A 15,521-nucleotide genomic window follows, 5' to 3' on the forward strand; every position below is an offset into this window, starting at 1 on the left:
GCCAGCAATCCAAAAGAACCTGATTATCTGTTGCTGTAAGAAACCATACTTGATTGCATTGTGATAGCTCTCATTAAGTGCAACTAGGGTGAGGGTGGTTATCCATGATAGTTCAGTGTTCTGAATCCAACCAGACCCCCAGACGGTTAACGTGTTTTTGGTGAATGTCTGACTGGTTCAGTACTCTGAATCCGACCGGGCCCGTAATGGTTAATCAGCTACACCCTTTAACGCGACAGTGTTCTACAGATTCACATGCTCAGGAAGGCACATATGCTGTACAGACTGTCTTCCATGAAGGTAAGGAGGATCTGAGGCTCCTCCTGTTGTTTTTTTTTTGTTGTTGTTTGTTTGTTTGTTTGTTTTTCACAGTTTGCCTGTGGAAAGTTCCATACTACAGAGTTGAATGTTCAATTCATACCTATGACTCAAAAGCTGGATACCCATTTATACCACTCTTCTGATGACCGTGTGTTAGGAAGTATCAATATGAGATGCATTATTGACCATAGTCATTGGTAAATGCACCTTAGATGTAATTCTACAACCTGTCTCCTGGCATTACAAGCTTGCTTTGGCCTGGTACACTAGGTAAGCAGTTAGTTTCCCTGAAGTCCTCTGAGCACAGTCCTCCTCAAACTGCAGTTACAATAAGTGGTTATGAAATGACTTCCATAATCTTAATAACCTGGCACATGCTCAATTTTGTAAGTAATTGCTGTAATTTGACTGATACACAAAGCAAGACTTTAAGAGAAATTATTAAATGGGTTTCAATATTGCCAATTTACACCTCAACATGGCAGTGATTAGAAGGAAATATTAGGGATATCAGACTGCACCTGCATATATTTTTTTTTTTCATCTGAAGAAGCTACTGAGAGATATCAAATTACTCCTCCCCCCCTCCAGCCCCCCTGCTTCTTGTTCCCTTGTGTTTTCCATCAACTGCTTTGCCCAGTAGCTATTTCATAAATGCATGATTCTAAAAATGTTTTCTGACATCTGTTTCCAATCCATCTTTTTTCATGCCCTTTTCAAGCTGCATATCCTACCATCAGTACAGTGGACCAGATTTATCCCTGATGCAACTAATATAGCTACTGGCTCTATGGATGGTTTTGGCCTTGTCTGTTCAGAGGGTTAATTTCTGTCTAAACTATTTAAATTGACATTTCAATGCCATTTCCTCTTAACTACCATGTTCTGTAAGACACAACTGTAGTTCTCCTATAATTTCCATTTTCTCCCAGGACCACATCTATGGCTTTTTACAAAGGTTACCTATTCTATGCAACACTTCTTTCATTTGAAATTCCAGCAATGGATTATTACCAGTATTACCAGAAATATAGCAACATAACCACAGGTTTCCTTTTTCCAGGGAAAAGGAAACCTTTGGTTCTGCTTGTCACAAAAACTCAGAAGAAAAATTTCCCAGTCACACACATGGACTTACAGGTATTGTAGGCATACAAACAAACAAACATAAAACAACAGCAAACATATGAAGTTGTTCTTCATTTGCTAAAGCAAATGTTCTCTGCCCATTCCTTATGTGTTCAAAAGAAAAACAATAAATAATACTTTGTCATCCCATATACAAAGTGGCCTTCAGGAAAGAAATTTTGTGAAGAAGCCGCTTGCATATCACCTGTAAAACTAATCTAAACTGGGATGTCAGACATTGATGAAGCTATCAGAATACTCTATAGCTGGGCTTTCTCCTTCTGAATACTTCGTTCTCCTACTGTTCTTCACCTCTACCCCTCCCTATACCTCCCACTTCACTGGGAGTCATTCTTCTCCTGGCCTCTTTATCTTATTCATCCTGTCCAAAGGAGGACTTTTCAACCCTGAAAAGTCATGGCTTGATTTTAGCAATGGTCATTCAGCAATTTGGTTTCTTTAGTTCTAGTGGACTAAAGATGTTTCTGTGTTGTACATCAAGTTTTGGAGCTTTTGGGAGGGCTAGAAAACAACTTTCTGTTGTTTTGGTATGGCACTATGTTGCTAAGAACATCCCCCTCAACAACTGTAACTCTCAGCAATGCCTTACGTCCAGACAATGGGCCCTTAAGAACTTTTGACAGGTATTAAAGAAACTCATATCACAATTACCCATTAAATTGTAGTTCTTTACAAAATCAAAAAATAATAGAGAAATTTGTACTTTCTACTTACAACAATGTTGTGTACAGTCATACACAAAACAAAGTGCCTACAAATTAGATTATTTTAAATTGTTCATATTTGAAACAATAGCAAGTTCTTCTATTCAAGCTGAAGCTTTGGCTTTTGTAAATTAATTATTAAAGCAGTATTCTAAAATGATGAGCTTCATTTCATTTCATGATGAGAAGTCTCTCATTTTGAAACCTTGACCAATAAAATATTTTCCCTACTTTTCTAATATTTTGCTAGCTGCATTTAAATATTTGCTCAAATATAAACACAGGCATGCAATAGCTGGGGAAAAGAAAACACGTTTAAAATTTCACTATTACACCAAAATGCCTGCTACTGTACATGTTGAAAAAACCTTCTAATGTAAAATGAATGTAGCTCCTGTACATTTCAGGCTGCCAAATCACTCTCTGACAGTAAGAAAAAATGATGAAAAGTGAGTAGGCAAAAAAAAATTTTTTTTTTTTTTTGATAACTCAAGTCTTTGGCACACTGTATGCTCTTGGGTTTAGAAAGGTATGAATAAATAATGAGAAATAGCCAAAAAGTTCTCCAAAGAGGACAAACAAACTTTTCATTGTTGTATATAACATGAAACAGATGGTTAGTGATAAGCAAGTTACTGCAATAAATTGGATCCAAACCAAGAAACCAAGCAGTAAAATGTACCACTAAATCCCAGTTCCAGCCTTTGGTATATAAGCTGTTCTGTACAGCAAATGGATGAGATATTGCCTTTGTCAAACTCTGTTGGGAAAAAGGACAGGAAAATTGCACTTCTCCTCACGCATCTCTTGGACTCTTACTCACCATTCCTTCAGCTCTCACTGCTACTTACACTCTTTTTCTATGTGGTTGCAGATTGGATCCAGGTGTTCACACTCTCATTTGCTACCAGCCTTTGAAAAAGCAGTGAGGAATACTATATTTATTATTAGTTTCTCCACCCACATATTACATCTACACTGATAAACTACAGCAGCATTACAATACCATTTATAAACTTAGTTTCTACTGTAGAATCTTCTCCAGAACTTAACTGCATTTAACTGAAACCCAGTATCACAAGTTTTGTTTTGCTCATACTTAGGAGATTTGTATCACTTGGTGATGATCACTCTGCCCCACAGTGAGAAATTTTAAAGCAAATTTGATGTTAGATCCCTTCTTTATAAAGGGAAGAAGCAGATGTAGTTTTGAAGGTCCTTTGTTGCTGCACCACAAATAAGAGTGTATCGGATATGAGATATATTACATAATTTCATAAACAAACTAAAAGAAGGCTGAGTTTCTGAGAAAATCTTATTTATTTTGCTTTATATTCTTTCATCTTAGTTTTTTAAATATTAAGTAACATTAAGTTAAAAATATAACTACATGAAATTAATACATGAATAAACCGCTTGCTTGATTTTGCTCATGTGATATATTTTGAAAACAGATCCAGAATAAACTGTTTATCTGATAAGCAGAAAACGTCTATCAGTATTATGGCTTGATTTTAGTTTCTCTCAATCTTAATGAAGTAATACAAGATTCATTCCCTAGCTACTCCCCACCCCCCCATCACTTCCCCTCTCCCCCCCTCCCCCAAAAAAAAATAAATTAAAAATTAAAAAATGGCTTGACAACACTATTAAGTACAGAATCTAGGCTTCTGGAGTGGTACATAATTTACATTTCAAGCATTACAAGTGCTTATGAGATTTCACTCATGTTTCTATTTCATTTTTTCTAATTACCATTCAAAATTTATTCCTTGGAACAGGTTCTGAAACCTCTCTTTACTTAGATTCTATGGTATTTAAAGAATAAAATATTATGTACACAAGCTTGTGAAGTGGGACCATGTGAACCTACCGAGGTTCAAGTGCATGTGTAAGGTGCTGCAGCTGGGTTGGGACAATCCTGGACACGAGCACAGACTGGGAGAAGAACTCAGAGCAGTCCTGCAGAGAAGGACTTGGGGGTTTTGGAGGACAAAAAGCTCAGCACAACCTAGCAGGGTGTGCTTGCAGCCCGGAAGGTCAACTGCATCCTGGGCTACATCAACAGAGAAGAGGCCAGCAGGTCAAGGGATGTGATTCTCCCCTCTCTCCTTTGACCTTGTGAGGCCCCACATGGAGTGCAGCTTCCAAGCCTAGTGCCCTCAGAACAAGAAGGATGTGGATCTGTTAGAGTGGGTAGTGAGGAGGGACACAAAGATGATCAAAGGTCTGGAGCACTTCCCCTCTGAAGAAAGGCTGAGAGAGCAGGGGAAGTTCAGCCAGGTGAAGAGAAGGCTTGGAGATGCCTTAAAACAGCCTTCTAGTCTTCTTCACTCAGAGATTGGTAAGGCATTGGAACAGGTTACCCAGAGAAGCTGTGGATGCCCCATCCTTGTAAGTGTTCAGCGCCAGGTTGGATGGGGCTTTGAGTAACCTGGTCTGGTAGGTGACACCCCTGCCCAAACAGGGGGATTGGAACTAGGTGTTCCTTAAGGTCCTTTCCAACTCAAGCCATTCTATGATTACATAATCCAAGAACAGCAAAAGCTAGTCCAGCATAGGTTCTACTGTGGTTACTCAGTTTATCTAAATATGGGACTCTAGGAGCACTCAGGGTTCTCTAGGCCAAGACTGTGTCCCAGGTATGCCCAATCTGGGTAAAGGCCAAAAGTGGAGCAGTATCACTCCTCTGCCTCCCGTTCTTGTTCACCAGTTTCTACACAATGCAAATGTAGGGCACATGGGTAACAGCTGACCACCAAGCCACAAACCCACAGGTCAAATCAGGTGAGGGATGAAATTAGGCATAGGCAGTAGAATCAGAACAGGTCAGACTTTTTCTAGTAAGTAAGAGAAGAAGAGTGGTACAATCTAATGGGCAATTCTCTATCGAACACAAACCAGAGTGCAACAGTACAACACCTTCCTACACATAATATGTTCTAATTTTTAATTTTGTATTGCAGAATCTTATGTCACTATTAAATAAATAAATAATTTCTGCTTTTTATTTCAGACATTTTAGGGCTTCTATACTAGCCCAAATTTTCTTTGAAAACATGCCATAAAAAATGCAGTTGCCGAAAGCTCAAGTATTCACTTGAACAAGATTTAAGACTCACTGCATGTCTGAGAGAGAAATAATTAATCCCCGACATGTATGGTTAATGAATGATAGTGATACAAACCTGTTAAAAGAGGTAATAGTATGTACAAATGCTTTTCTACTAGTTTCCCTGCCTCAGCTTGTGAGTTCAAATTGTTAGACCACCACTGAAGCTTGTTATGTTGGAATTATTCTTTCCAGAAATAAGTCATTTGTAATTTTTTTACAACTTTATTTCCTGTTCCCACAGCCATAAAAGAAGTGACTGAAAAATATGTCTTTGTACAGCTGGAGCAAGCATCAGGATAAAGAGGAAGAAAATGAACAATGCTTGTAAAATGCATTAACACTACAAAATTTATTTGTTGAGCCTTAATTTTATATGAAGTTTTGCTTATCAAATTTATTGTGCTGCTTCAACTTTTTCCTTAATACTACTTCTGCCTCAGCAGTGCAATTCAGAATCTATCAGCTGTTTATGAGAAAACTACAGAGCAGGTTTTTCAAAATAGTGTATAAAAACACATATATGTCTCCCACATGAAGGAATGGGAAACAGTTTTAGTAGATTTACTCTCAAGCGTGAACATGATCAGAATTGACCTCAGATTGTTCTGGACTATACCTACCTACTATAACAGAATCTGACACATTGTGTGCTTTTGCAGTGAACACTGTTGTAATTGGCTTGTATACCACAGTGAAAAAATCAAATATAAATGATAATAAAACAAAATGTAAATATATGTGCTTTAAGATGAAGCCAATGTTAACTATTGGCATTCAGATGAAGGCTGCATTCTTATTTTTCTAATAGTATCTCATCCTGCCACTAAGATAATAATATCCTTCTCCTCATATTTTCATGAAAATACATGTTATTCACCATATTCTATTAAAAGATTTTTCTAATTAGAACGGTGTTTTGCAATATTGTAAGAAAATGGTCCTTTCAGCAAGACTGTTTTTCCAGTTTCTGGAAAACACAGTTTCAAATAGTACAGCTAGTCTCCAAATAGTGTATAATTATTAAATGTTTGCATGTTAGACATACTCTTGAAATACTACTCCTGTATTTAAAAATCAGGTCACCACAAACATAAAAATAAACAATCACTCTCTGAGGTATTCAGGATGATATTCATTTTGTTTTAATTTCCCAGTAACATATTATCAATGAGGTTGCAAAAATTTCAAGTATGACAATGAACACATCGTCACAATTTGGCTTATGTAGGCCTGGGGACATAAACAAGTTTTTCTGCATGGACTGGTAACCAATAACTCCAATCAGTTATCACTGCAATGCAGGTAAGCACACAAGGCATCACATATCAGTTCTTGGAGGAGCCTCACAATTTCTGAGGGGCTGTGTGCCAGTGAGGTCCTTAGGTCAGATCCACAAGGTGCTGAGTGTAAGGAGACGCACCTGAAGTGCTTCTACACGAACGCACGCAGTATGAGGAATAAAATGGATGAGCTAGAAGTCCTGGCCCAGTCCCGCAACTACGACATCATCGGCATAAGCAAAACCTGGTGGGATGAGTCCTGTGACTGGGGTGTTGCGATAGATGGTTACAGGCTCTTCAGGAGGGACAGGCAGGGTAGGCGAGGTGGTGGGGTGGCAATGTATGTGAAGCAGGGGCTGGACTGTGTGGAACTTCAGGTCGGCGATGGCAAAGTTGAGAGCCTCTGGGTAAGGATCAAGGGACGAACGAATAAAGGGGATGTCGTTGTGGGAGTCTATTACAGACCGCCTGGCCAGGACGATAGCGCCGATAAATTATTCTTTACAGAACTAAGAGAGGCCTCGAGATTAACTCCCCTTGTCCTTATGGGGGACTTCAACTTGCCGGACGTTAACTGGGAGTGCCACACGGCTGACACGAGCAAGTCCAGGAGGTTCATGAAGCACCTAGATGATAACTTCTTGGTGCAGGTGCTAACGGAGCCAACTAGGAAAGGAGCCCTCCTAGACCTGTTGCTAGAAAACAGAGAGGGTCTGGTGGGAGATGTGGTGATTGGTGGCCGCCTTGGTCATAGCGACCATGAAGTGGTTGAGTTCAAAATTTACGGTGACAGAAGGAAAAGTGCCACCAAAACCTCATCCCTAGATATGGGGAAAGCGGACTTCAGGCTGCTCAGGGAACTAGTCAGCAAGGTCCCCTGGGAAACTGCTCTTGAAGGCCTCGATGTCCACCAGTGCTGGTCACTCTTTAAGCGATGCCTCCTAGAAGCACAAGATCAGGCAATTCCTAAATATCGCAAGTCAGGCAGGCGGGGCAGGAGGCCAGCGTGGCTGACCAGGAACATTCTAGTGGAGATTAGGCGGAAACAGAGAGTGTTTCGCTACTGGAAGGAGGGACAGGTGTCATGGAAAGAATACAGGGATGCTGTTTGTGTTTGTAGGGAGAAAGTTCGTGTGGCCAAAGCACAGCTAGAGTTGAAGCTGGCTGTGTCTGTGAGAGAAAATAAAAAGAGTTTTTTTAGATATGTGAATGGAAAAAGGAGAACTAAAGAATACATAGGGCCGCTCCTTGATAGGGAAGGTCTCCTCACAGACAATGACATAGGCAAAGCAGAGACGCTTAACGCCTTCTTTGCCTCTGTCTTCAATGCCGATGATGGGCTTCGGGACCCAGGGTGCCCTGAGCTGGAGGACCGGGACGGTGGGGATGACAAACTCCCAACTGACCCTGAACGTGTGCGGGATTTGCTACTCCACCTGGATCCCTACAAGTCCATGGGTCCGGATGGGATTCATCCCCGGGTGCTGAAAGAGCTGGCGGACATCATCGCGGAACCTCTTTCAATTATTTTTCAACGATCCTGGGAATTTGGAGAGGTCCCGGTAGACTGGAAGCTGGCAAATGTTGTGCCGATTTTCAAGAAGGGTCAGAAAGAAGACCCTAGCAATTACAGGCCTGTCAGTCTCACGTCAGTGCCTGGTAAAATCATGGAGAAGATGGTTCTCGAACTTATTGAGGCGCACCTGGGGGACAAAGCAGTCATTGGTCCCAGCCAGCATGGGTTTGTGAAGGGTAGGTCCTGACTAACTAACCTGATTTCCTTTTATGATAAGATCACCCGTATGGTGGACCAAGGGAAACCAGCTGATGTGATTTTTTTGGACTTCAGCAAGGCTTTTGACACGGTTTCCCATAGGATCCTACTGGACAAAATGTCCACCATACAGCTAAATAAAAACATCATACGATGGGTGAGCAATTGGCTAACGGGCAGGGCCCAAAGGGTTATGGTAAATGGGGCTGCGTCAGGCTGGCGGGCAGTCACCAGTGGGGTCCCTCAAGGCTCCATTTTAGGGCCGGTACTTTTCAATATTTTTATAAACGATCTGGATGTAGGAATAGAAGGTATTTTGAGGAAGTTTGCTGATGACACCAAACTTGGAGGAGTTGTGGACTCAAATGAGGGCGTAAAGGCCTTGCAGAGGGATCTGGACAGGTTGGAGAGCTGGGCGATCACCAACCGCATGAAGTTCAATAAGAGCAAGTGCCGGGTCCTGCACCTGGGACGGGGAAACCCTGGCTGCATGTACAGACTGGGCGATGAGACGCTGGAGAGCAGCCTAGAAGAGAGGGATCTGGGGGTCGTGGTAGACAGCAAGTTGAATATGAGCCAGCAGTGTGCCCTGGTAGCTAGGAGGGCCAACCGTGTCCTGGGGTGCATCAAGCACGGCATCGCTAGTAGGTCAAGGGAGGTGATTGTCCCGCTCTACTCTGCGCTGGTGCGGCCTCACCTCGAGTACTGTGTGCAGTTCTGGGCACCACAGTATGAAAAGGACATGAAACTGTTGGAGAGTGTCCAGAGGAGGGCTACGAAGATGGTGAAAGGCCTGGAGGGGAAGACATACGAAGAACAGCTGAGGTCACTGGGCCTGTTCAGCCTGGAGAAGAGGAGGCTGAGGGGAGACCTCATCACAGTCTACAACTTCCTCGTAAGGGGGTGTCGAGAGGCAGGAGACCTTTTCTCCATTAACACTAGTGACAGGACCCGCGGGAACGGGGTTAAGCTGAGGCAGGGGAAATTTAGGCTTGACGTCAGGAGGGGGTTCTTCACAGAGAGGGTGGTTGCACACTGGAACAGGCTCCCCAGGGAAGTGGTCACTGCACCGAGCCTGTCTGAATTTAAGAAGAGATTGGACAGTGCACTTAGTCACATGGTCTGAACTTTTGGGTAGACCTGTGCGGTGTCAAGAGTTGGACTTGATGATCCTTAAGGGTCCCTTCCAACTCAGGATATTCTATGATTCTATGATTCTATGACATCAAACTGAACTTGAGCCAGCAGTGTGCCTTGGCAGGCAAGTGAGCCAACCATACCCTGGGGTGCATCAGGGACAGCGTTGCCAGCCAGGTGAGGGAAGGAATTGTCCCACTCTGCTCTGTGCTGGTGCAGCTCCACCTTGAGCGTGTGCAGTTTTGGGCACTGTGTGCAGTTTTGAGTACCACAGTATAAGACGGATATAAAAGTATTAGAGAGTGAACAAATGAAGGGCAACAAAGATGGTGAAGGGTCTAGAGGGGAAGATGTATGAGGAGTGGCTAAAGTCACTTGGTTTGTTTAACCTGGAAGAGACAGGGAAGAGCTCATTGTGGTCTACAACTTCCTCATGAGGGAGAGCAGAGTGGCAGGCACTGAGCTCTGCTCTCAGGACAGTGGCAGGTTCTGAGGGAATAGTTTGAAGCTGTGATAGGGGAGGTTCAGGCTGGATTATCAGGAAAAGGTTTTTCACCAAGAGAGTGGCTGGGCACTAAAACAGGCTCCCCAGGTCACAGCACCAAGCTTGCCAGAGTTCAAGAAGCATTTGGACAATGCTCTCAAACACCTGATTTTTTTTTCTTTTTTTTTTTAGTGGTCCTTTAGGGATCTAGGAGTTGGACTTGAAGATCCTTGTGGGTCCCTTACAAATCAGATGTTCTATGATTCTATGATGTGTTTAACTAAATATCAGTCAAATAATTACTCGTTTGATAGTTATTCCCATTTTTTGGGAGGTTACTTTTTTGCTAGTAATTCAATTGTCTGAATCTATAAGGGGATGACAAGGTGGCAAGTACTGAAGCATTTTAAACAGTCTAAAACACACTAAATACACTTTATATATCACAAAAAAAAAAAAAAAAAAAAAAAAAAAAGTCCTGGATATTCTTATGTTTTGTTTTGTTTTGTTTTTTGTTTGTTTGTTTGTTTGTTTGTTTGTTTGTTTTCTGTTTGGTTTTAGACAGAAAGAACACAAACTGAAAGTTAAAGAACAATTAAAAGAGATAAAACCACCTTCTATTTATTCTTGGTAGGAGAATAAAATATAAGTAAATTAAAAAAAGAAATCCACCAACAAGCCCTTAGCAGGAAAAAAAATTAAAGCTTGACCACTACCTTATTAATGCAAAGATGACTATTTTTTTTCCTGCTGTTATTCACTACTTTATTGGCATTATGACAAACTGGTACAGAAATACATTATACATTTCTTAGAAGTTGCAAACTAGTTTCCCTTAATTTTAATGAAGAAGTACATTTTATTAGAAGGATTGCTCAAATCACATCGTAACTCAAATTCATTTTTTGATTATATCTTCTCCTCAGCTATACTGACTAAGGCATACCATTTGCAATAAACCATGGTATGTATATATCAAAACATTTCTCCTGCATCCTTACATGCTTTTTAGATACTAGCAATGCCAAGACAGAAACCTACATCCATGTGACTGATGCGCATTCTTTTTCATCATTGTATAGTAAAATCAAAAGAAGCACATAGCCTTAGATGTTCACTTTTAATAAAGCAGTCATTAGGTCTGTTTTTGATTTAGTATAAATATAAACCCAATGTCCAAAAGGAAAGAAAAAGAAAATATTTCTCCTATTTCACTGACAATCTCATGCGTGTCCATAGATCACTTCCTACTTCGCATCAACACCAGTTTTGAGGATAAAAAAAATAAAAATAATTAAAAAAAATCAGACAGCTTTGATTTCCCATATGGTTCACTGCTTCATCACAAAAAAAATGTCTGTGGTTGACTCATTGTAGGGGCTGGCACAAGAATGAGCAGCTAAAATGGGTTAGGATTGTTTTTCAGAAACAATGCTGGATAAAGTGCATACTAAATAACATCAGCACTGGGAATTGAGGAGCATTTGTCTATGGCCACATCCACAGGCTGATTCTGAGGCTGATTCCTAGACAGCCAAATAGCACTTTGGCTGCCAAAAGGATTTGTCACTACAGATGATCTCTGTTGTGGATTTCATACTGATACCAGAAATATGTCTGATTCTGAAATAATCATTCTAAAAGGTAGAGAGGCACATCCAAGTACATCCATAAAAGTCATTCAACCCCTTAATTTCAAGCCACCACATAAGTAGAAGCATTTTATTAATACTGTGCACTGAGTTGTGTCTGTTCATTAAATCCAAAGTTTTAATTTTCCATTTCTTCTGGCATGCTTAACTGCTATTCTCATCTCTTTTCTTTGTCAAGTACAAAATTTCCCCTGCTGGAAACATCAGAAAATTATATATTTCGTCTGTCTTTTAATGAAAGGTGCAACCGCTCATCTAATGGCTAACAGGGAGTGTTAGAGTAAATTACTTTGCCCTCTTGCTTATCACTGTAGATCTTCAAAGTGATTTCCTCAGAATTTGTATGTCCGTTTTTAAGACATGTTCAATTTTAATTTACAAATTTTGTCATGTGGATCACTGACTACATTTCTTAGTAAGTTGCTTCATAGCTACATGCCTCACTGCATAGATTATTTCTAGTCTGATTGTATTAACTTGGACAAGAGCACCTTGTGTTTTTACTATATGCATGGGCCCTCTGTTATTGGAAACCTTATTTCTATTGAGTTCATGAGTGAGCCTCTTTCTAATTCTTTAAACTCACACCTACAAATTTTAACATCCAGTAAGCTTTTAAGAATATGAAATCACAAATTAATGAAGACAGTTTTCCAGTAACAGTATCACTAGATCTTCATGGAACCATAGCATCATAGAATGGCTCAGATTGGAAGTGACTTTAAAGATCACCCAGTTCCAACTCCCTTGCCATGGGTAGGGGCACCTTCCACTAGACCAGGTTGCTCAGGGCTTTGTCCAACCTGGTCTTGAACACATCCAGGGATGGGGCATCCACCACCTCTCTGGGCAACCTGTTACAATGCCTCAACACCCTCTGAGTGAATAATTTCCTCATAACCTCTAATCTTGGCACTCTTAGACACCACTTTTGCTGCTCAACCTGCTCATCAAGGTTAGTAATGCTAGGAATCAATGCTTCAATGTACAGCCACTAAAGTGAGCATGTCTAAGCCAAGTAGCCAAGATATAGTATTTTACCATATTAAAATCCTGTCAGAACAGCTCTGTGTTAAATATTTCTCCAAAGGCCAGTAACAGGGTATATTTGCCATCTGTTTTTAGTATCTGGTGTAGTAACCACTCATCATATTTTTTTTCCTAGTACCACATATTTTTACTTCAAAGCTCACAGAGTTTTTTAGCCCACAGATTAAACATTCCTATCCTTATTTTTGCCTGTTGACTTTAGTATTGCAATGGTTGTGATCTATGAATAAACCTCTCTTTGAAAGATGTCTTCTGGACTAGTAAATACAATAAAAAATTGGAGATGTTCACTTACTCAAAGAAGTAATTCTTTGCCTATCAAACAAGACAGCAACACTACTAGCTGACATACTACCACTGTATAAATACATTACTATAGACATATTATGACTTAGGTAAAATTGCATCAACATATCTTTGGGTGATCTTCTAAAAGTTCCTGAAGAGGAACCATTTACCTCTATCCTAGGAAATGAGCCAGGACAACATTTATATTATGCCCACAGAAGCTCAGTACTGCACATTTTTGCACCAAAGTGATCCTGCAATCCACTATTTTTCATGATTCTTAATCACAATTTAACCACCTCCCCTGTCATCACAAATCAAGTAGAAGTGCTGATGTGATCAAATTACTTTTACCAGTCCCGTATCAAGCCCCTGCTTTCCAAAGCATGAGAACCACCCACCATTAAAGATGAGCAAGAGCCAAAATGGGGACAAGAACAAGAATAATGCTTTGAAGTGCACCTGCAGCAAGACCAGGATTAATAATGGACTCTGAAGCAGTTTGGTTGAGAAGTTTGGTTGTGTCCATGCAGACATGAAGACAACATACGCAGTCCGGTAGTGCCTGAGATGCTATTCCAGCCACCTCAGTTTGAGAAGAATGGGCAGTGGGTGGCACCCAGTGCACCCAGCAGTGGCAACCTGACAGAGACACACAGGAACACACTGTTCTCTCAGGATAATGCAACTGAAGTGTCACCAGATTCACACACCTACCTCAGATCCAGGCTGCACTGAAAAGCTGCCTGATAGATGTACACCAAAGACACATGATCACGGAATGACAGCCATACAAATAACATCCATCCCATCAAACAAAGGGAAGTCAAAACCCACCACCCACTTCCAAAGTCTCAACCTAGTCTAGCTGCATAGGGTTGATATCAGTAAGGTTTTCTCTGTCCTGTATCCTGCAGTACAACATAAACCTTTGTATTTTTAACAGATTGCTGTCGTGAAGCTAAAATAGAATGTATATGCTATTATGTCCTTTTACTGCTTCCCACTTTTGACACCTATTCAGCACCTTTTCCATAATGAATAGAATGAAATTGCCTAAAAAACAATGTTAAAAATAAACCCAGGGCACAGGATGGGAGGTGCAGGGCAGTCCCTGTGGCCTAGGGACAGTCTTTCCCTCTGGCAAGCCAAATGGCCCAGGGGAGTCAGCCCCAGAAAAGGGGCCCTCAGCCCCCCCAACCCTCATCCTTGTCCATGTGAGGGCAACTTCCAGGCCACTCCCAACATAGCCACCTTTGGCCATGTGTGGGCCACTCCATCAGAGAGGCTTGCTGAGGTCACAGTGGCCACCACTGCCCAGCTTTTGCTGCAGGCCCTATAAAACAGGACCCCTGCAGCTGGCCCACCATTCGCTGAGCATCTAGGCCCTCTGACTGCCAGCTTGTGTGGCAGGAAGAAGACTAGAAACAGCAAAGCAAGCAGCAGGCCTCCTTGGTGTGCAAGGACAGTGATGTAGTCCAGTGAAGCACCAAGAAGGAATGCATCTGACCAGAATACCAGCAGTACCATTGGCATCACAACGATGCGAGGAACAGGACAGCCCCTCAAACACACAGTGACAGGGGGCATGGGCCTTACCATAGGAGCAGCAGTGATGTGGAGTGAAGGCAGGAGCATCAGGCAGACAGCCACAGGGAGCAGGGGCACACCCATAGTCCAGAGCACAGTGCAGGACTCAGTAATGGCCGTAAACCAGATGGTACCATTGGACCCATGCATTAAAAGCAAGCCAACAGTGGCATGGGACTGAGGTGTGGAACTGGACAACCGCCTGGTTCAACACCCTGGCCTGAAAACATTCCTGATGGAAGGCATCCTGTTTGGGCAGTCCCAGGCAAGGACTGCCTAACACCGTGGAGCCCATGGAGCTGGATCCACCAGATGTGGAGGAACGGATGGAAGTGGATCCACCTCTGCCAGAACAGATCTGGGACTCCTGTGGCATGTCTTTGTGCTCTGCCATCCAAGAGCACCTACAGCATCACAGGAGTTCCCAACAAGCCCCCTACTTGTTGCTCAGGCTCCATTGCAAGCATTAGCTTGGAGCCACCAAACACCACAGACATCCTGCAGGCTTGCCTTCAAGGTGTCCAGGCAATAAACAGCTCTGTTACTGATTCTCTGGGGTTGTGTGATTGCTTTTTTTTTTTTTTTTTTTTTTTTTTGAAGGGAAGGGGGTGGCAGGGGAGAGAGAGAAATGGGCTAAAGTTGCACCAGGGGAGGTTTAAGTTGGATAAGAAGAAAAACTTCTTTTCCAAAAAGGTTGCAAGGTATTGGAATCAGCTGCCCAAGGAAGTGGTTGAGTCACCATCCCTCGAGGTCTTTAAAAGACGTTTAGATGTAGAGCTTAGTGATATGGTTTAGTGGAGGACTTGTTAGTGTTAGGCCAGAGGTTGGACTAGGTGATCTTGAAGATCTCTTCCAACCTAGCTGATTCTGTGATTCTGTGATTCTTTAAACTCTTTGTCCACCAAAACACTTGATTGTGCCCCAATACTGATGAAAACTGAGCTTTAAAAATGTTACACAAAGCTAAATGTAAGAAC

At 41.7% G+C, this 15,521-nt stretch overlaps 1 protein-coding gene across 3 annotated transcripts in view; it reads right to left on the reverse strand.

Annotated features, from left to right (window-relative positions):
• PRR16 (proline rich 16) overlaps nucleotides 1–15,521 on the reverse strand; it is a 208,002-nt gene that overhangs the window by 64,812 nt on the left and 127,669 nt on the right. Inside the window, exon 3 of one of the 3 annotated variants that reach the window (XM_082784147.1) lies at nucleotides 3,050–3,086. The exons of the other annotated variants lie outside the window; for them this stretch is intronic. The gene's annotated coding sequence lies outside the window, so the exon portion shown is untranslated. Of the gene's footprint in view, nucleotides 1–3,049; nucleotides 3,087–15,521 lie in introns of those variants that run through there. 3 annotated transcript variants of the gene reach the window in all.

Source organism: Aythya marila (genome assembly GCF_965140915.1).
Source record: "Aythya marila genome assembly, chromosome: Z".
Lineage (NCBI taxonomy): Eukaryota > Metazoa > Chordata > Aves > Anseriformes > Anatidae > Aythya > Aythya marila.